The 23,691-nt window shown below is 41.6% G+C and overlaps 1 protein-coding gene across 1 annotated transcript in view; it reads left to right on the top strand.

The window, feature by feature from the left end:
- Positions 1-23,691, top strand: part of MARCHF9 (membrane associated ring-CH-type finger 9) — a 207,032-nt gene that overhangs the window by 153,086 nt on the left and 30,255 nt on the right. The gene's annotated exons all lie outside the window — the stretch shown is intronic.

The following is a 23,691-nucleotide window of genomic DNA, read 5'->3' as shown; positions in this document are numbered from 1 at the left end:
GAGGCTATAATAAAGAAAAAAAAAGATATACATACACATATATATATATAAATCTAGGCCTTCCCATCTGTCCACTCAAATGTCAAAACCTCACAAAAAAAAGGAATGTTTTTATTTATTTATTTTCCTCAACAGACAGACAAACAAGACAAAACACAACAAAACTATGGAAGAGCCCTGGGGCCATCATAAAAAAAAAATACTAAATTCTGAGTTTCAAAGTCAGAATTCTGAGATTAAAAGTCAGAATTCTGAGTTTCAAAGTCAGAATTCTGAGTTTCAAAGTCAGAATTCTGAGATTAAAAGTCAGAATTCTGAGATTAAAAGTCAGAATTCTGAGTTTCAAAGTCAGAATTCTGAGATTCAAAGTCAGAATTATGAGATTAAAAGTCAGAATTCTGAGTTTCAAAGTCAGAATTCTGAGTTTCAAAGTCAGAATTCTGAGTTTCAAAGTCGGAATTCTGAGATTAAAAGTCGGAATTCTGAGTTTCAAAGTCAGAATTCTGAGATTAAAAGTCAGAATTCTGAGATTAAAAGTCAGAATTCTGAGATTAAAAGTCAGAATTCTGAGTTTCAAAGTCAGAATTCTGAGTTTCAAAGTCAGAATTCTGAGATTAAAAGTCAGAATTCTGAGATTAAAAGTCAGAATTCTGAGTTTCAAAGTCAGAATTCTGAGATTAAAAGTCAGAATTCTGAGATTAAAAGTCAGAATTCTGAGATTAAAAGTCAGAATTCTGAGTTTCAAAGTCAGAATTCTGAGTTTCAAAGTCAGAATTCTGAGATTAAAAGTCAGAATTCTGAGATTCAAAGTCAGAATTCAGAGTTTCAAAGTCAGAATTCTGAGATTTAATATCAGAATTCTGAGTTTCTAAATATAGTAGTCTCTATTAGGAGGATTTTAGGAGCAATTAAGAATAATGTAGTAACACCCATAGACCATCATTCTGCAGACATACAAGTCTTTTGCTCTGTATATAGATCTGTAAATCTATTTAAGTTACAGCATACAGTATGGGGAAGCAGGCAGTGCTGGGCTCTCTGGTTCCTCCATTTGCTGTCATCTGCTCTAACATAAAGAGGGATGCTGAAAACGAGTGTATTCTGTGTGTGAGTGGGGGGGGGGGGGTGACACAGCTTCCATAGATAACAGAACACAATGCACCCCAACTTTAAGGAAACATTGCACTGTTGCCCCAACATGAGGGAATTGTGAATGGCTAGAAGGCAGAAGGACAATGTGTGTCTATGGTCAGAACGGCTTGATCATAGCAATCACATGTCTGGACTAATTCTTACAGAGAATGAACCCCATATTAAACCTAAAAAAACAGTAGAGTTGTATGATTTGGGTTATAGCTCAATGGTTAGAGTAATAGACTTCTGTGTTTTTAAGTTTTGGGTTCGAATCCAGCTCAGAGCTTAATTTTTTGAAGACATATACATTTTCAATATATTGATTTACTAATATTGGTATTGGGACATCTCTATTTTAATCTAAGAACAATGTATAAAATAATATGTATATATACATATAACTAAAAAACAAATTGTGCTGTCTCCTGGATTCGAACCCACAAAATATCAATCACAAGTCTGTCACTCTATGCATTGAGCTATTTCTCAAGCTATATACCTGTATCGATTTGTGTAATATGAGGTTCATTCTCTGTAAGAATTAGTCCAGACATGTAATTGCTATAATCAATCCGTTCTGAACAAAGACACACATTGTGCTCACAATTCCCTCTTGTTGGGGCAACAGTGCAATGTTTCCTAAAAGTTGGGGTGCATTGTGTTCTGTTATCTATGGAAGCTGTGTCATCCCCCCCCCCCCCACTCACACACACAATACACTCGTTTTCAGCATCCCTCTTTATGTTAGAGCAAATGACAGTAAACTGTGGGACTGTAGAGGAACCAGAGAGCCCAGCATTGCCTGCTTCCCCATACTGTATGCTGTAACTAAGATAGATTTACAGATCTATATCTAGAGCACCAGACTTGTATGTCTGCAGAATGATGGTCTATGAGTGTTACTACATTATTGCTAATTGCTCCTAAAATCCTCCTAATAGAGACTACTATATTTAGAATCTCAGAATTCTGACATTTAATCTCAGAATTCTGACTTTGAAACTCAGAATTCTGTCTTTTTAATCTCAGAATTCTGACATTTAATCTCAGAATTCTGACTTTGAAACACAGAATTCTGACATTTAATCTCAGAATTCTGACTTTGAAACACAGAATTCTGTCTTTTTAATCTCAGAATTCTGACATTTAATCTCAGAATTCTGACATTTAATCTCAGAATTCTGACATTTAATCTCAGAATTCTGACTTTGAAACACAGAATTCTGTCTTTTTAATCTCAGAATTCTGACATTTAATCTCAGAATTCTGACTTTGAAACACAGAATTCTGACATTTAATCTCAGAATTCTGACTTTGAAACACAGAATTCTGTCTTTTTAATCTCAGAATTCTGACATTTAATCTCAGAATTCTGACTTTGAAACACAGAATTCTGACATTTAATCTCAGAATTCTGACTTTGAAACACAGAATTCTGTCTTTTTAATCTCAGAATTCTGACATTTAATCTCAGAATTCTGACTTTGAAACACAGAATTCTGTCTTTTTAATCTCAGAATTCTGACTTTGAAACTCAGAATTTAGTATTTTTTTTTTTATGATGGCCCCAGGGCTCTTCCATACAAAACAGCATACACATTGAACCTAAAATATATTAATAAAATATCAAAATTCAATCACCCTGCATAGGGTGATTCAAAATAAAACAATTTAAATAACACTACAGCAACAACTTGAGAGAATCTAATAAAGAAAACAAATATATATACATTACACACACACACATATATATCTATATATCTATATATATATATATATATATATATATATATATATATATATATATATATATATATATATATACACACATACACACCCTATTTTAAGGTGACCAGATTTTTTAAATGAAATCCGGGGACATATTTTTTCTTTACTAGTAATGGCAACAATCAGCGACTCTCTGCCCGTCGCCGCCCGCCTCACAGCCTCTCAAGTCTTACTCTTCGGGCTCGGGCTACTACTGGATGGGGAGCGGAGGAAGATCTTCCTCCGCCAGGGAAAGCAAGGAGATAGGCAGGTGGCTGGCCAGGATTTGAGCCAAGGCAGAAGAACATGCGAGCAAAGCTGAATGGGCATGCGCCCGAAACTGAAGAAATATTCCCTCCGCTCCGACCAGCACATGATCATCAGAAAGGGGCACAGATAATGGGAAAAATACAACCCCCCTATGCTAGTAGGCACGGCGGAGCGGGGGTGTGTAATTTTAATTTTTTTATTTTAATTCTGCACTGACTTTTTTTTTAAATTGCCCCTGCCCCCTATTAAATCCAATCTGGGGACAAAACCAGGGACAGACTTGGTCCGGGGACAATGTCCTCAATCAGGGGACTGTCCCCTGAAACGGGATGTCTGGTCACCCTACCCTATTTGTCCACTTAAATGTCAAAACCTCACAAAAAAAAAAGGAATGTTTTTCCTCAACAGACAGACAAACAAGACAAAACACAACAAAACATCATACACATTGAACCTAAAATATATTAATACAAGATCAAAATCCAATCACTCTGCATAGCAGCTATTGATTCAAAATAAAAAAATAAAAATAACAATACAGCAACCACTTGAGAGAATGTAATAAAGAAAAAAAATCATATATATATTTATATATATATATATATATATATATATATATATATATATATACACACACAATATATATGTATGTATATCTATATATACACACACACACACCCTATCTGGGCCTAAATCTAGGCCTTTCCATCTGTCCACTCAAATGTCAAAACCTCACCAAAAAAAAAAAAGAATGTTTTTATCTATTTATTTTCCTCAACGGACAAACAAACAAGACAAAACACAACAAAACATCATACACATTGAACCTAAAATATATTAGTACAAGATCAAAATCCAATCACCCTGCATAGCAGCTATTGATTAAAGAAATAATGAAAAAATAACAATACAATACAGCAACAACTTAAGAGGATATACGGTAATAAAGGTAAAAAAAAAGATATACATATAGTTTGACCTTTCTTGGGAATATATTTTATAGAATATATGGAATATTTATAACACTTTACTTGATTGCATGTTTGGGAGCAATGATAATATACTGCATGCATATTTTAAGAAGTCTTGGGCACAGTAATACGTTTATCTGTTTTTTACAAACCTTTATAAACAGCGCTGCACGTTTTGTATACGGTATATGACTTACATGGCTTTCCTGCACACACATCACCTGGCAGCTCAATGCTCCATAAACACAGGGTCCATTCACAGAATTCACGCCTCAACGCCCATGTGAATGAGACCTATTACTCCCTGGAGGATGGAACTGGCCTGGTTATCACAAGCGATGCCTCAAATCAGGGGCACCACTTGCTTTTATTGGGCCAGTGAAGGCCAACCCTAGTGGCAGGTGAGAGATATTTATGTTGAAGCAGTGCCATTTCAGTCAAAACTGATTATTACGTTTTGGGCGAACGCCAGTAGTTTCAGTGGTTGCCTTATGTGATTCTGCATCTGTCATATAAGTTACCAGCGGTGTCAACCTTACTGATGGGTTATTCAGTTACTTTATTTTTTGAAAAGTAGATCATTAGGGCTTGTGCATTTGTTTGCATCATAATACTCATCTTCCCTTACAATTCATTAGAATTGCAACAGTAACCTAATGCGGCTTGAAGCAGTTCAGTAAGGAGTCAAGGGAAGGTCAGAGAAACATGTAGGCAGATTGAACTGTGTTTGGTTGTAGTTAAGCCCCATGCACACTGGGCAAATGTTGGGCGGAATCGGTCGGTTCAATAGAAACCAGGCGTCATTCGGTCCATGTGTACTACAGTCGGTCTGACAGACACCAACTTCTGTCGAAGGGGCATGACCGAAAAAGCGTTCTGGCGGGGTAGGGAGATTGCTAGTACAGTGGCTACAAGCTGAGCTGTCCGTTTTTTTTTTTTTTTTTTTTTTTTCAGCCCACTGGGTTGAACAAAAAAAAAACAGCAGTGTGTACTAGGCTTAAGTTAGGGGCTGTCCCAGGCCGGGGAAGAGGTTAATCGGTCGAAGTTCTGTTCCTGGGTATTCTGGTCCTAGCCTGCCCACCTGTGATACAAAAAGGGGAAAGGCTGAGGTGCGGAGTCATCCTGCTTGGCCGGATCTTTCTAGCTGACTGGGATATGTCGGTGTGTGAAATTGGGACTGAAGACACCAGGACTTTCTGAGACATCCAAGTGATGGAAATTGCCATAATGGACTCTCGCCTCACAGAGGTATGCCTGGGCAGCCACACTACAGTAGTTAGCAGACATTGCTAAAGTGACATAAGAAGCTAGTAGGTTATTTAGAAATGCTTGGTGCATACAAGTATTGTTTACCTACAAGCTGTCCATGTCCCTATTGGGGGGATTTCCCAACACTTCCTGACCTGTTACTGCACTGGAAGAAGACATCTTCCCAGGAGGAATACAGATAGCGCTAAAACCATAATTTATTCTAATTGTGCTTTTATTGTTGTTTAATGGCGAGATAATACTTATTTCTTATTCAAATGACCTCCCAGGGGCTGAGAAAAAAATCTCCAAAATAGGGTTACAGCAATACAAACCTTACTAGGTTCTAATCAACCCTGCAAAACTTAAAACAAATAGACTGGAGCTTCTGCTTAACTGAGCATCTGGCTATGCTTATAGATGTGAAAAGGCCCACACATCAGAGCAGAGGTTTGCCATTTCTGAGAATAAGGGGGCTGAATCATCAAATAAAACACTAGGGCCCAGACTCTCGTAGAATCGCCTATCTTTAGGCGGGCGTAGCGCATCTGAGATACACTACGCCGCCGTAACTTAGAGCGGCAGGTCCCGTATTCAGAAACATTTTCCGCTCTAAGTTACGGCGGCGTAGTGTATCTGATACGGCGTAAGCCCGCGTAATTCAAACTAGGCTAGTGTGGGCGTGTTTTATGTTAATGTTTCGTGACCCGATTTTTCAAATTAAATTGCGCCGGCTCAATGCCTAGTCGACGTGAACGTAACTTACGTCCAGCCCCATTCACGGACGACTTACGCAAACGACGTAAAACGTGAAAAATTTTACTCTGTTCCGACGTCCATACCTAACATTGGTACGCCTCATCTACGCCTCATAGAGCAGGGGTAACTATATGCCAAAAAAAGCCTTACGCAAACGATGTAAAAAAATGCGCACGTACGTTTGAGAATCGGCGTATCTAGCTCATTACCATATTCGACGCGTAAATCGACGGAAGCGCCACCTAGCAGCCAGCGTAAATATGCAACTTAGATACGACGGCGTAAGAGACTTACGCCGGTCGGATCTAATACAAATCTATGTGTAACTGATTCTAAGAATCAGGCGCATAGATACGACGCCTCAAACTCATATTTACGACGGCGAATCTGGAGATACGCCGGCGTAACTCGTACGAGAATCTGGGCCTTGTTCTCTAACTAGCCTAAGCCTAAAATGGGGCTACATTTTTCATTTCACAGATGGAATATATCTCCTGAAGCCAAACTCATTGCTCAGTGCTACTGCAGGAGATTTGAGATGACTGTTGACAGATTAGTCACATGGGATTAATCTGGAAAGAATGTAATTTAAAGGAAATCTCTACTGAGAGTAATATGTAGGCTAGCATGGCTGTTTTACTTTCTGAAACTTCATACGGGCATGAGAAATAAATGCCAAGGTCAGGCAACAATACTATGTTTTTGGATGTAGGCAGACATTTTCTAGGTTGACGTCAGACAGGATGAATGAATGGACGAGCTTAACACAACACAAGTTAACAAGCAACATAATGTGCATTAATGTACTGCATCAGACCGGGGTGAAGGGGTCCTTAAAGTGGTTGCAAGGACTCAAGTTTTTTTTAACTTTGTGCATTCTACGCATTAAGGTAAAAAAATACCTGAATGCAGCAGCCCCCCACCCCCCCACCCCTAATACTTCCTGGAGCCCAATCTCTATCCGGTGATGCGCACAAGAGCAGCGGCTTTCCAGGTTCTCCTCATTGGCCTCCTCATTGGCAATCACAGCCAGTGAGCCAATGAGGAGAGAGCGGGGGCAAAGCCAAGCCACGCTCGGTGTCTGAATGGACAGACAGAGCAGCGGCACAGGAACGAGCCTGATTGGGTATTCCCATAGCAAGCTGCTTGTAAGTTTGGCATGTTATTAAAAAAAAAAATCACTTTAACCTGAGTTTCTTAAATTTTCATTGCAGTTAGATATAGTAATGTTCACAATATGGCTTGGAGCTACTGCAACCTCTTGTCAGATGACTGTACATTGCAACTTCCCTGACCCTCAGTTTTCACAAGCTCAGAGTGGGTTTAAATGAAGATTAATGTTCGACAAGAATTTGATATTGAATGATATTGCATATCATTTATGTCTGGTTCAGTTTAAATTGTGCTCTATTCTTATGCCGCGTACACACGACCGTTTTTCATGACGTGAAAAATGCAATTTTTTAAAAATGTCATTAAAAACGATCGTGTGTGGGCTCCAGAGCATTTCTCATGATGTGAAAAATGGGCATTAAAAATGTAGAACATGCTCTATTTGTTCGCGTCGTTTTTCGCGTTGTCGTTTTTTAACGTCGTAAAAAACGGTCTGGTGTAGGCTTTAACGACGTGAAAAAAATGTGCATGCTCTGAAGCAAGTTATGAGACAGGAGCGTTCTGGTAAAACTATCATTCGTAATGGAGATAGCACATTCGTCACGCTGTAACAGACTGAAAAGCGCAAAGGCTGAAAAGCGTGAATCGTCTCTCACTAAACTTTTACTAACACTAAATCAGCAAAAGCAGCCCCAAGGGTGGCGCCATCCAAATGGAACTTCTTCTTTATAGTGCCGTCGTACGTGTTGTACGTCACCGCGCTTTGCTTGAGTATTTTTTTCTAGACCATTAAAAATGGTCGTGTGTACGCGGCATTAGGCCCGGTACTCACAAGCCAAAAATCTGCTGGCTCAGCAGGAATACAGACTAACGACCGGCTTCTGTCCAATGGTCATGCTAGAAAACTAGCATTTGATCAGCACTCACAGCCAATGACCGCAAGCGCTGATCAATTTACTCTGTTGGGGTGGGTGGTATAGTTCCCTTGTCAGAATACAACGTCCTAATGGAAGAGATCGCTGCATCAACACAAGCAGAACAAAAAAAACACATAAAGGGCCAGATTCTCGTAGATTGGCGTAAAAATGGGCAGGAGTAACGTATCTGATTTACGTTACGCCGCCGCAAGTTTTTCAGGCAAGTGCTTTATTCACAAAGCACTTGCCTGTAAAGTTGCGGCGGCGTAGCGTAAATCACCCGGCGGAATTCAAATTCGGCGGGTAGGGAGCGTGTTTCATTTAAATGAAGCGTGTCCCCGCGCCGAACGAACTGCGCATGCGTCGTCCCTAAAATTTCCCAGCGTGCATTGCTCTAAATGACGTCGCAAGGACGTCATTGGTTTTGACGTGGACGTAATTTACGTCCAGCACCATTCACGGACGACTTACGCAAACAACGTAATTTTATAAATTTTCGACGCGGGAACGACGGCCATACTTAACATTGGCTGCGCCTCATATAGCAGGGGCAACTATACGCCGGGAAAAGCCTAACGTAAACGTCGTAACTTTACTGCGTCGGCCGCGCGTACGTTCGGTAATTTGCGTATCTAGGTAATTTGCATACTCGACACGGAAATCGACGGAAGCGCCACCAGCGGGGAAAAAAAAAATTGCAGTTACGATCCGACGGTGTCAGGCCCCGTACACACGACCGAGTTTCTCGGCAGAATTCAGCCAGAAACTCGATCGGAGCTGAATTCTGCCGAGAAACCCGGCCGTGTGTACACTTTCGGCCGAGGAAGCCGACGAGTTCCTCGTCGAGCCAAATAGAGAACATGTTCTCTATTTCCTCGTTGTTCAATGAGGAAAGTTGGCTCGCCGAGATCCTCGGCGGCTTCACACAGATGAGTTTTGCCCGTCGAGTTCCTCGGACGTGTGTACGGGGCCTAAGAGACTTACGCCTGTCGGATCGAATGGATATCTATGCGTAACTGATTCTAAGAATCAGTTGCATAGATACGACGGCCCAGATTAGGACTTACGACCGCGTACATGGCGCTGCGCCATCGTAAGCCCTTTGAGAATCTGGGCCAAAGTGTATACGCTAAACTGGCCATACACCCATTAACTTTCAGCTGATTTATGCTGAATTAGCCAAAACTTGCTCCATGGACTTTGTTGGAGGAGCTTGGTGGAAAATCCTTAGCAGAACGGTGCTTGCAACCAATCAGATGCATGTAATGTTCAGGTATTCCAACATTTGGCACAACTGCACTAGTCCACAGGAGGAGATTTGTTTACTGGCGTAAATGGAGGAATCTGTTTGATTTCATTCTTTCAGCCCATGGCCAACTTTGGATGCAGCCACACAACTCCAAGCTGTTTGCATTGCCATTTGTGACAATGATGGCTTTGAGAATTCGGTGTGGCCCTGTTTTTTGTTCCTCTAAATCTTTCTGTGACAACTATGAAAGAGATAAATATATAAAGATGTGCTTTCTTTGAAAGTAAGTCAGTGTTAATTTGAGACTTCCAATGTTTCTGTTTAGATACTAATTACTGAACTGTAATGGAATAAGTGCTTATCTAATTTAGTTAGTATATGTGTTAATTAACAATCAGATAAGTGGATCCGCTTGTGTTATTTTAGGATACTGCAGAGAATTGTGCACTTCGATTTAATAGCTTGGTGACTTGTCCCTGCTTTACTCTTTTTAGTCAGAAAGCACAATCATACATGAGGACAGGTGCGTCAGTTAAACCTTGGCCATGTATGTTCAGAGATATCTTTAGCGCACCACGCATGTATTCCTGTGTAGTGAAAAACGACATTCATTCAAAACAGAAGGTCCAGCACAAATACAATCAAATGACCAAACAATAACTAATGGCAGTGATAAATCTACACTTTTTGTAAGGAAATGTGCAACACGGCGACCTTATACAGTTATTCTCCTTGACCTCAGCCAAGGTTTGGATGTATGACATGTGCAGTGATGGGACCATTATCTTTTCTATAGAGAAAAGTCTACCATTAATGAGTGACCACAAAGATTTTGCGTTATGTTTGAACGTTTTTGCACATACTGAGGCCCCGTACACACGACCGGTTTTCTCGGCAGAATTCAGCCAGAAACTCTATGGGAGACGCATTCTGCCGAGAAAACCGGTCGTGTGTACATTTTTCGCCGAGGAAACCGACGCGGATATCGTCGGGCCAAAAAGAGAACATGTTCTCTATTTCCTCGTTAGTCAATGGGAAAAGTTGGCTCGCCGAGATCCTCGGCGGCTTCACAAGGAACTCGACGAGCAAAACGATGTGTTTTGCCCGTCGAGTTTCTCGGACGTGTGTACGGGGCCTAACACACTCTTCTGTAGGGTGACCACGTGTCCCGGATTGCCCGGGACAGTCCCGCATTTTGCAGGTCTGTCCCAGGCACCTTCATTCCAGGACAATACAGTGTCCCGGAATGAAACTGACACAGCTACCCCTGGGGCCAATCTGATGCCCCCAAAAAAGGCCGCCACATCACTGCTTTACTCACTGACAGTACTTGTCCTGGCCGGGAAAGCCTGGAGGAGCACAATCTCCACCCCCTGCTTGTGATAGGAGAAATCATAAATCCCGCCTCTTGTGTCCAATCACTGTGCTGTGATTCGTTACAGCACAAGCTGATTTTTGGGAAGAAGGTGTCCCTGAATGGTAGTTTGGAAATGTGGTCACCCTACTCTTCTGAGACTCACAAACTCTTGTTTATGCTCAGGAAGTGACACCTACATGGGCGGATGGTCACTAGTAAGGCTCTAACTGTTTACATGACTTGCAAATACTGAATTGTTATACACATTTATGTATATATATATTGCTAGTTTGGCTCTTATGCCCTGTACACACGATCGGTTCGTCTGATGAAAACAGACCGATGGACCGTTTTCATCGGACGGACAAATCGTGTGTGGGCCCCATCAGTTTTTTTTTCCCATCGGTAAAAAAAAAATAGAACCTGTTTTAAATTTTCCTCTGGTTAAAAAACCGATAGAAAAAAACGATCGCCTGTGGGGAAATCCATCGATCAAAAATCCACGCATGCTCAGAATCAAGTCGACGCATGCTCGGAAGCATTGGACTTAATTTTTCTTAGCACGTCGTTGTGTTTTACGTCACCGCGTTGGACACGATCGGATTTTTAATCGACGGTGTGTAGGCAAGACTGATGAAAGTCAGCTTCATCGGATATCTGATGAAAAAATCCATCGGTCCGTTTTCATCAGACGAACCGATCGTGTGTACAGGGCATTAAGGTTGTGGGCCTAAAGAGTTATATTTTGCATGTACTGTAGATGTATCCAGCCCTCCTTGGAATATCTTGATTTAAAATTCCTAACTTCTTTACAATACAATTTAGGCTGGCCGTAAACTATTCAAAATCCTCCACAATCCAGTGACCCAATGATATACTCTTGTGAAGTATATCATATATATATATATATATATATATATATATATATATATATATATATATATATATATATATATATATATTAGGGCTGTGCAAATTACCTTTTAATTAATCGATTAATCTTTAATTTTTTTTGATCGATCAAAATCTTTTTGATCGATTTAAATTCTTTTGATTGGTACTCAACTCTCCACTGGCTTCTGAGCCTTCAGGGAGTTCCGTCGGAGATACAGTAACGTCACGGACACCAGCGGGGCTTGCCGTGTCTATCTGAAGGGCTCCTTTGCTGTGCCTTCATATCTGCATACCGGCGGGACCTTACTATCTGCCACACGCAAGGGCTGTTACACTTCCCTCTATCAACCTGGGATTCTACAACCATCCACTGGGAGTTGTGATAGTTCCCTTCATGGGACATATACATGCCAATGGACTGATGTTAACCCCTCCTCATCTGGATTCAGCAGTGGTATCGTTGTACACATTTGTATACCATTATCATACTTAGCTACATGTTTGTATGACTGCTTTTCCTACCGTTTGGCATTACTTGCACCTTTTTTACAGTTTATGTAGTTACATCGATTTTATCTCCAGTGCAATATTTATTTGGTTACCTACTTGAAGACTATAAAAGTTTTAATGCTATTCCCATCGAGTGCTGCCTTTGTGTGTTTTTTGTATCCTGCTATCCATTGGTTGGTAGCTGCACTGGGAATCAGCCTGCAAGGAGATCAGCTAAGGCCCCATACACACGAGAGGTTTTATCCGCGAATACGGTCCAGCGGACCGTTTCCGCGGATAAATACTCTCGAGGATTTCAGCAGATTTTAATGCGATGGAGTGTACTCACCATCGCATTGAAATCCGCGCCGAAATCCTCTGGCGATGACGTGTCGCGCCGTCGCCGCGATTATGACGCGGCGACGTGCGCGACGCTGTCATATAAGGAATTCCACGCATGCATCGAATCATTACAACGCATGCGGGGGATCCCTTCGGACAGATGGATCCGGTTAGTCTATACAGACCAGCGGATCCATCCGTTGGGATGGATTCCAGCAGATAGATTTGTTTGGCATGTCAGCAAATATTCGATCTGCTGGAATCCATCCCAGGGGAGAAATATCCGCGGAAACAGATCCGCTGGAGTGTACACACCATAGGATCTATCCGCTGAAACCCATTTGCTGGGATTTTTCAGCGGATGGATTCTATCGTGTGTATGGGGCCTAAAAGTAGTTGCATCTGTATGTGCGTTATAATTAATCAAAATTAATCGATTAAAAAAAAAAACGATTAATCGAACAGAAACATTTTGATCAGTAACAGCCCTAATATATATATATTAGAAAATCAGATAAAAAACACTGCTTTTGAAATGATCGTACAGTAATCTGATCTTTAGCACACAGCTTTCGAGAGCCGATCACAACAGTTTATCCGAAATTATCTGAAGGGATAAAGACAAATATATTTCCCATAAGATACCACATTGTACAATTCTTATTCAATCAGTACAATATTCGTCCGAACACTAAAAAATAAGAAAAGCAAGTCCACGCATTCTCAAACGAAAGAATTCATTACAATACAATACAACACATTACATCACTTCCGAAGTTGTGTTCTGCCGTACGAGAATGTTCGTGAGTTTAGTAACCTCTTTCATGAGACTAGCATGGAAAAAAAAAAGACTGCATGATCATTTGTCCTATATTCTCATTGTGTGTATGAGACTTTACTGTGGCTGAACCCCCTTCTAGTGTTTACATTCTTCCTGCACAAGAGTGGGTGAGCAGCTCGAGCTGATAAGATTTTTACTACCCTGATCTCCACAAAAACCCCAGTAATCTTCATGGTATGTTTTTCATCCATCAGCATAAATCAGTGTGATTTTTGTAGTGTGTGACTTTTATTGCCTTAGAAGGACTCATGTTGATAGATGGAGAAGATAACTTTACTTATGGGTCTCTGGTGTGTAATTGATTCTTGTATCTGTTACAGCTTTATTTGCTTAACAATGCATGCACTGCAAAGTGGCAGTTCTGCCACTGTTGTGCTGCTTAAAGACAACATAGCGTAAGCTGGATTTTAGCTTCAATGTGATTGCCAGGATTTTCCAAATGACTTTTCCTTAGGAGAAGTTAGCAGTTGTGGCCTACTTTGGTCTACCTAACCAACAGCAGACATATATCAATGTTTTCCTCCAATGGCTGCTGTATCCTTCATTGATGGAAATTTACCTGTATAGATCGTTCTATAATTACATGGGCAGGTTGTAAAGGTCATCTGTTTTGTACCCTAACCATCATATAGCTCATGTACTGTGAAATCATGACTTCATTCACAGTGAAATGTCCAAATGCTGTTTTCTGGAACTGCAGCAGATGGTAAACCGAATCAATCATTTTATCATCAGTAGTGATTCATTTATCCGTTCTTTTTTTTGTTGTTGTTTTTTACACCTAAATGTGGTGTAATGTGTTACATCATCCTAAGCCTACAACAGGTTTTTCAAGATTGATCTGTCATGACAATAAATCAGGTCGGCTATAGATGTTCATCTACATCTGAGGTCACCAGGTGACCTGGAGGTTAAAGTGGAGTTTCCATCCCAAAAATTTTTTTTTCATTATTGTGCCCATTAGACCTAAAAAAGAAAAAAAGAAAAAAAAAATGTTTTACTCATCTGGAAATGCCTGTTGCTATGCGGTCCCACGAAATCTGCCTTTGGAATCACCAAGGATTCTGACATCATCTCCCTCTAATGCTCCTGGGAAATGTGTGTCACCATTTCCCAGGATGCAGTGCGCTACCCAATTATCACTCCCCATCCAAGACTTCCAGGAAGTTAGGGCCAGATCCACAAAGATCCGGCGGAACGTAAAAATTCCCATTTAAGTTACACTGCCTTAAAATTTCTACCTAAGTGCCCGATCCACAAAGCACTTACCTAGAAATTTTCGGCTGTTTAACTTACATTCCGCCGGCGCAAGGCGTTCCTCTTTAAATGGGGGCGATTCCCATTTAAATTAGGCGCGCTCCCGCGCCAGCCGTACTGCGCATGCTCGTGACGTCATTTTCCCGACGTGCATAGCGCGAAATTACGTTACGCTGAGCTTTGTGGATCGCGCCGGGTCAATAAAGTTGCGTCGGGAAAAAAAAAAGATACGGCGAAAATTAAAAAAAAATAAAAAAAAACGCCTCGCTGGACAGAAGGGTCTGCTTTTACAAGGTGTAAACAGATTACACTTTGTAAAAGCAGCCCTAATTTTACGATTGCAAACTAAAACTTACGGAGAAAAAACGAAGCTGAAAAGCTTTGTGGATCTCCGTAAGAGCTAATTTGCATACCCGAGGCGGCATTTCGACGCAAAATGCCCCCAGCGGCGGATGCGGTACTGCATCCTAAGATCCGGCAGTGTAAGTCCCTTACACATGCCGGATCTTCTGTCTATCTCTTGGAAACTGATTCTGTGGATCAGTTCCAAAGATAGAAACAGGGATACGACGGCGTATCAGTAGATACGCCGGCGTATCCCTTTTGAGGATCTGGCCCTAAGTGTTTGTGGGCTTCACAATGCCCACAAGCAAAATGACAACGGTGTGGACATAGTTTTAAAAACTATCTTTTTTGAATAACTATGCGGAGCGGCGGCGGATTGTAAAATAGTAAGTGACAGGATTTATATTATAAAAACGCATGATGAAAGGACATACATTTAAAAAATGCTAATTGGGGTTGGAACCCCGCTTTAAGTTCGGTGCACAACAGCCAGTTGTGCAGTTGTATTATGTGGTTTAACTTGATGTCTTAGCAATTCAATTTGCACCGGGATCTCTTTGTAGGTCCAAAAGCAACATCCCATTGTTTTGCCCACAAGCATACTGTAACTTTATTGCACATATCTTCTTGAAGATTATGAAAGTGCATTATGAATACTACAATACATGAGTTATATAGGTTGTGCAGTGCTTTAAAAAAAATGAAGGGAGACAGTACAGTTACAATACAATTCAATACAAGAAGGTTAAGAGGGCCCTGCTCATGAGAGCTTAAAATCTAAAAGGGAGTGTCAATTGATACTAAACGGTAAACACAGTGAGGGATAAGATGACAGAGTAAGTAAAAGTATAGCTTTTTAGGTGAAAGAAGGATAGGTCTAGCTGAACAAATGATTTTTCAGTGATTGCATTAAGGTGGACAGACTCGGAGATAGCCAGACTGATTGGTTTAGGGATCTCCAGAGGATGGGAGAGGTTGGTGAGTGATCCTGGTGGTGAGTACAGGAGAGGGCAACAAGGGGGCTAGAGAACAGGAGTTCTTAGGAGTAGCAAAGAGGACAGTTTGGGTGATTATTCTGAGACGAGGTTGGTGATGTAGCCTAGGGTGGATTTGTGGATCTCTTTGTATGTTGTTAGTATTTCTAAGTATATATGTTTGTACAAAAGTCCGATGGCTTGCTGTACACACGGTCAGACTAGGCACCATCGGACTTTTGTTGCCAAAAAGTTTGTCCGTTTGCAGACCAAACTTTTTGTCAGATGAAACCCAAAAAAGTTGGTCCGATTGAGCATACACACAATCGGACAAATTTGAAAACTTGCAGATTTTGAAGTTTGTTGGCAAAAAGTCTGACCGTGTGTACAGGCCTTAAAGCCTCATACACACGGTCGGACATCAAACAAACTTTCCCTTGGATTTTTGTCCGAAGGGAGTTGTCTGTTCACACCCATAGCATACACACGCTCAGACTTTTCTTCAAACTTTTCTAAAACTTTCCCAACATGACGTGGTTTTTCTGCTCTTTTCTGCTCTTTACCGCCACCCTTTGGTTAACTTCTGCTATTGTTGGTTGATTTTAACATTGGTTCTAAGCATGCGTATTTGCACTTTGTACAAAAGTCCGATGGCTTGCTGTACACACGGTCGGATTAGGCACCATCGGACTTTTGTTGACGTAAAGTTTGTCCGTTTGCAGACAGAACTTTTTGTCAGATGAAACCCGAAAAAGTTGGTCCAATGGAGCATGCACACGATCGGACAAATTTGAAAACTTGCAGATTTTGAAGTTTGTTGGCAAAAAGTCCGACCGTGTGTACGGGCCTTAAGAAAGGAGAACATCAGCCATAAGGATTTAGGTTTGGCTTGAAGGGTTCCAGTGTAAATATAGGGCTGTGTATGTCAGTGGCCATAGATGCAAAACAGGCTTGAAGATAAATGTGCTTGCAGTTGTGACGGAGTCCTGCAAACCTAAATTGCAATTCACCACAAAAAAAAAATGAAAAGTAAAAAAAATAAAATGGCATCAGGAGATAGCAGTAGCACCTCCCGAACATCTGCCACTTGCTATTACACCACCCATTAAAAAGTGATCTATCATAGATTGTCTTTTAGACGGTGGTAAGCATTGCCACCACTATGAAAGAGCCCTCTTTAGCTTAGACATAGATTGCTGGTTGAACACAACAAGTCTTTTAGATACCTAAGATTTGTTAGCTTGGTTAATAAAGCAAGATGCTTTAAACCTTATTGTCCAATCAGAACTTGTCTTTCATTGATCTGAACAGGGGTCTCCAAACTTTCTAAACAAAGGGCCAGTTTACGGTCCTTCAGCCCAGGTTCACACTGGGTAAGTTTTGCTTCGATTTGAGATGAGATTTCACATGTGAAATCGCATCTCAAATCGGCCGCATTTGCCGGCAATTGTCGACAATGACACCGTCCTAATCGGTGCGACGCCGCATCTGCGGCGCTGCACCGATTTCAAAAAGTAGTTCCTGTACTACTTTTTGCGATTTCTGGCAGCGATTTACATTGACATCTGTGCAGAAACCTGCACAGATGTCTCTTAAATCGCGGCCGAAATCGGGACTGCCGGCGGGAGTGAAATCGTGCGAGTTCAGCTGAACTCGCACGGCTTCACTCCCGCAGCCCAGTGTGAACCAGGGCTCAGACTTTAGGGCGGCCAGACTAGGGCCATTGGCAGTAAAACATTTACAGGTGTTCTGTGGGAGTAAATAATACCATATCTTTGGTGACAGTGGGAGGACTAGTGCCCCATCGTTGGTGTTAATGGTAATAATTGATGGTGTCAGTTGGAGGAATAGTGCCCCATTGGTATCAGCAACTAGAATTATGCCCCATTTAAATTGGATGGAATAGTGCCCCAAGGGCCGCATTAAGGTAAGCAAAGGGTCACATCCGGCCCCAGGGCCGCAGTTTGGAGACCCCTGATCTAGCATATAGTATAGATTCCTTGTTACCTCATTAGACAATAGCAAGTAACAACGTGTGATTACCTATAAAAACTAAACTGAAATCTAATTGGTTTCTGTGTGTCCCAGCACTTCTTAGATCATCACTGCTCTTTTAATTCCAAGTTTTGGGCACTGGGCTTTCAAAGTCCCACTCCAGGTTTTTTTTTTTTTCTTGTTGTAACTGGTAAAACTCACGGCAGGAAAGGGAGATTTCATCACCAGCAGCTTTGGTGTTTGACAAGGTAAATGCAAAGTGATAGTAAATGCTATACTTACCTGCCCCGTGCAGTGTTTTTTCACAGTGAAACTCCTCTTCTGGGGACCCCGCCAGCAATCTTGGCACCTCCTCTACTCTGAGTGCCCCTATGTCAAGCCGCTTGGAAATTAGCATGTTTTCCCGTACCACACAAAAATGTGCTGCCTTCTGCAGGTGTGCGTGGGTGCAATTAATTCTTCTTCTTTGCATTAAGCAAATGCACGTATGTTTGTGCCTGCTAGAATGCATGGTACTGCAGTTCCATGTATTTTTGAACTGGGCAATTAAAAAAATCATGCTGTCACCCTTTAGTGTGTTTCACACACATAGAGCTGCTCATTAAAAAATGCACTGTGTGGAAACGCACAAAAAAACATGTGCGCTCGCATGCACCTCCTGGTGTGAACAAGCCCTCAGACTGGTGTGCCCCAGGATTGTGCGTAATTCCAAAGGTTGCCTTGACTGAAAAAAGGTTGAAAATTACGCTACGCCGGATGCAACAATGCGCCAGGCTACGTGGATCTGGCCCAGAGTGCAGAGCTGTCACTTGTAAAAACAGAAACCAGACTTCTGTGTTTACAAGTGATTGTGGTGAACAGGCACCAAAGGGTCTGAGCCAGAGGTGGTGGAACTGAGTTCCCCCTGAAAAAAAGCCCTGGGCATAAGGATTACAGAACAAAAAAATCATTGTTGCAAGACAATACTATGAGAAGAAAGCCTTGTTTATCTTTTAAAAAAACAATATCTGTATAACCTTGTTATTCTTAGTAATGACAAAGATATCGCTGAATAAACAGGTCCAAAGTAGAAATGTAAAAATTGCTCTGGTCCATAGGGGGGTGAACAGGTGTGAGAGGCGAAATGGTTAAGTTTCACATAATCAATGGGAAATAATTCTCAAGTGCAGCTTCTCATTATTGCTATACAACTCAGTGAATTAAATAAATAAACAAGAATTACAATTTAATTAGATTCAGCTATAGAATAGTCCATTATCATCATGTCATAGGCCTGTTTTTCCATGGACCAGTGCATACTTGATGAGGACATGTCAGTGTAGAAGTGGCCGCACAAAAGAATATTGCATAATTCAACACCATTGCCCAGAGTCATCCTATAAGCAGGTATATAGATCTTTAGAGACAGTCCTGTCAGAAGCACCAAGTAACATATATTGCAAAATGTCATAAATTGATATTTTTAAATAAAAATCAATACAGATTAGTTATCATACTGTTCCAGAGCAACTGCTACAGCATTAGATAGGATACTGCACTGTATACCAATTGCACTCTATCCAAATAGCCACTTCAGCCCTGGACTATTTGGCTGGCCAAAGACTAGAGCACTTTTTGCGATTCGGCATTGCGTCGCTTTAACTGACGCGGCTCCCAAACAACATTGACGTCCTTTTTTCCCCACAAATAGATTTTTCTTTTGGTGGTATTTGATCACCTCTGCAGTTTTCATTTACTGCGCTATAAACATAAAAATAGCGGCAATTTTGAAAAAAAATCGCAATAATTGATTGGTTTGCGCAAAAGTTATAGGGCCAGATTCACATACAAGAGCGGCGGCGTAACGTATCGTAGATACGTTACACCGCCGCAATTTTTCATCGCAAGTGCCTGATTCACCAAGCACTTGCGATGAAAACCTACGCCGGCGGCCTCCGGCGCAAGGCGGGTTAAATTTAAATGGGCGTGTGCTGGACGCCAGACCTACCGCGCATGCTCCGCTTTCGAACTCCCGTCGTGCTTTGCGGGCCATGACGTCATTTTTTCGAACGGCGACGCGCGTAGCGTAATTCCGTATTCCCGGACGGCTTACACAAACGACAATGATTTTTAAATTTCGACGCGGGAACGACGGCCATACTTTAGACAGCAATACGCTTGCTGACTAAAGTTAGGGCACCTAAAACGATGACTAACTTTATGACGGGAAACTAGACTAGCGGCGACGTAGCGAACGCGAAAATCCGTTGTGAATCGCCGTAACTCCTAATTTGCATACCCGACGCTGGTTTACGACGCAAACTCCCCCCAGCGGCGGCCGCGGTATTGCATCCTAAGATCCGACAGTGTAAAACAATTACACCTGTCGGATCTTCTGGCTATCTATGCGTAACTGATTCTATGAATCAGTCGCATAGATAGAAAGTGGAGATACGACGGAGTATCTGCTGATACGCCGTCGTATCTCCACTGTGAATCTGGCCCATAGTGTCTACAAAATAGGGGATAGTTTTATGCCATTTTTATTAATATTTTTTTTTTTACTAGTAATGGCGGCAATCAGCGATTTTTATCATGACTGCGACATTATGGCGGACACGTCGGACACCCATGGCGCTATTTTGGAACCACTCACATTTACACAGTGATCAGTGCTATAAAAATGCACTTATTACTGTGTAAATGTGACTGGCAGTGAAGGGGTTAACCAGGAGGGGGCACTGAAAGAGTTAAGTGTGTCCTAGGGAGTGATTCTAACTGAAGGGGGGATGGGCTATGTGTGACACGACACTGATCACTGCTCCAGATTACAGGGAGCTGTGATCAGTGTCCTGTCACTAGGAAGAATGGGGAAATGCTTGTTTACAATAGCATTTCCCTGTTCTTCCACGGGACCCACGATCACACTCACGGAGCTCGCAGCGGGGGCGCTAACAATGCCGTGTCACAAGGGCATGGGCGGAGGAGGATTTCTCTTAACAGCAGAGGAATCAGCACTAGGGACACAACACTGACTGTATGTCAGTGGTCATCAACCATTCCTGCAGGGCCCACTAACAGGCCAGGTTTTATGTATTACCTTGGGGAGATGCAGACTAGAATACTGCAATCACTAGAGCAGCAAATAATATCACCTGTCATGTATTTCAGTTATCTTGCAAACCTGGCCTGTTAGTGGGCCCTGCAGGACAAGGTTGATGACCACTGCTGTATGTTATTTGCCTTGTGCTGATTTTTCTATTTTTTTCTTTTAGCTAACCTCCTTTCTTTTTTCTTTTTTTAGTTATCAGAACATAAAATAACACATAAAGACATTAAGAAAAGTATAACAAAATTCATACTATTAGGCCTCGTACACACGATAGGTTAACCAGAGGACAACGGTCTGAAGGACCGTTTTCATCGGTTAACCTATGAAGCTGACTGATGGTCCGTCGTGCGTACACACCATCGGTTAAAAAACTGAACGTGTCAGAACACGGTGACGTAAAACACAACGACGTGCTGAAAAAAACGAAGTTCAATGCTTCCAAGCATGCGTCGACTTGATTCTGAGCATGCGTGGATTTTTAACCGATGGTTGTGCGTACTAACGATCGGTTTTGACCTATCGGTTACCAATCCATAGGTTAAATTTTAAAGCAGGTTGCCATTTTTTTGAACTAAGGTTAAATAACCTATGGGGTCCACACACGATCGGTTTGGACAGATGAAAACGGTCCTTCAGACCGTTGTCCTCTGGTTAACCTATCGTGTGTACGAGGCCTTACAGTTACATAGTGTAGCGAATGCATTTTTGATAAATACATTAAGTCAGTATAATAATCGTGAATAATCCTTCAAATTCATATCTTTAAATTCAGTTTCTAGAGCCAACCTGCTTTCTGAGAGCCATGGATGGACAGAGATCAGTTGTCACTCAATTCGGTGGAGGAGGGGCCATGGCTTTTTTCTGTATCCCTCTTGCACTGCCTGTGTGTTTGGTGCTTGGAACAGTTGCACATAAAGTTAAAGGTCCAGGCAGGAGCGTGCACGTGGAGAGACTCATATGGTACTCTACAGGGTCATGGTGGCACAGGGGGCACAAACATAATGGCAGTGTAATAGTGCGGTCAGGAGACAGTTTCAAAAGGAAGCTTATGCCACGTACACACGGTCAGAATTTTCGACAACAAATGTTCGATGGGAGCTTTTTGTTGGAAATTCCGACCATGTGTAAGCTCCATCAGACATTTGCTGTTGGAATTTTCGACAACAAAAATTTGGGAGCTTGTTCTCAAATTTTCCGACAACAAAATCAGTTCTCGTAAATTCCGATCGTGTGTGGACAATTTTCGACGCACAAAATACCGCGCATGCTCTGAATCAAGTACGAGACAGAAGCGCTCGGTCTGGTAAAACTAGCGTTCGAAATGGAGATAGCACATTCGACCACGCTGAAACGGACTGAAAAGCACGAAGCTGAAAAGCGCAAATTTTCTCTTACCAAACTTCTACTAACACGACTGGTAACTTCCCTTTAATAGTGGCGTTGTACGTCTTGGCGTTCGGAATTTCCAACAACATTTGTGCGACTGTGTGTATGCAAGACAAGTTTGCGCCAACATCCGTTGGAAAAAAATCCACGGTTTTGTTGGCGGGAATTTTCGATCGCCTGTACGCGGCATTAGAGGAGGAATTAAAAAAAAATAGCAAATGCATGTACGTTATGTTATTAGTATTTGATTTATGCAAAAAAAATCTTTAAAATCATGTAACTGCAGGCATGATGGTGGTGTGTCCCTAGCCTCACTTGGAAGTATGCCTTTTCGCATTTAACCACTTAAGGACCGCCCCCTGCACATATACGTTGGCAGAATGGCACGGCTGGGCACAAGCACGTACCTGTACGTCCTCTTTAAGTGCCCAGTCGTGGGGCGCGGGACCCGTGGAGTCCCACGATCGGTCCCCGGAGCTGAAGAACGAGGAGAGCTGTGTGTAAACACAGCTTCCCTGTTCTTCACTGTGGCGCTGTCATTGATCGTGTGTTCCCTGATATAGGGAAACACGATCAATGATGTCACACGTCCAGCCCCACCCCCCTACAGTTAAAAACACATATGAGGTCACACTTAACCCCTTCATCGCCCCCTAGTGGTTAACTCCCAAACTGCAATTGTAATTTTCACAGTAAACAATGCATTTTTATAGCATTTTTTGCTGTGAAAATGACAATTGTCCCAAAAATGTGTCAAAATTGGCCGATGTGTCCACCATAATGTTGCTGATCGCCGCCATTAGTAGTAAAAAAATTAATATTAATAGAAAAGCAATAAAACTATCCCCTATTTTGTAAACACTATAAATCTTGCGCAAACCAATCGATAAACGCTTATTGCGATTTTTTTACCAAAAATAGGTAGAAGAATACGTATCGGCCTAAATTGAGGAAAAATATGTTTTTTTTTTATATATTTTTGGGGGATATTTATTATAGCAAAAAGGAAAAAATATTGCATTTTTTTCAAAATTGTCGCTCTATTTTTGTTTATAGCGCAAAAAATAAAAACCGCAGAGGTGATCAAATACCACCAAAAGAAAGCTCTATTTGTGGGGAAAAAAGGACGCCAATTTTGTTTGGGAGCTACGTTGCACGACCGCGCAATTGTCAGTTAAAGCGGCGCAGTTCCGAATCGCAAAAAGGGGCAAGGTCCTTTAGCAGCATTTTGGTCTTAAGTGGTTAAAGACAACCTTATGTTTTTTTTGGAGTGCGGCTGTCCATCCTTTTTT

Source organism: Rana temporaria, chromosome 2 (assembly GCF_905171775.1).
Source record: "Rana temporaria chromosome 2, aRanTem1.1, whole genome shotgun sequence".
Classification (NCBI taxonomy): Eukaryota; Metazoa; Chordata; class Amphibia; order Anura; family Ranidae; genus Rana; species Rana temporaria.
The sequence above is the reverse complement of the archived record's forward strand: the minus strand, read 5'-3'. Positions and strand labels throughout refer to the sequence as shown.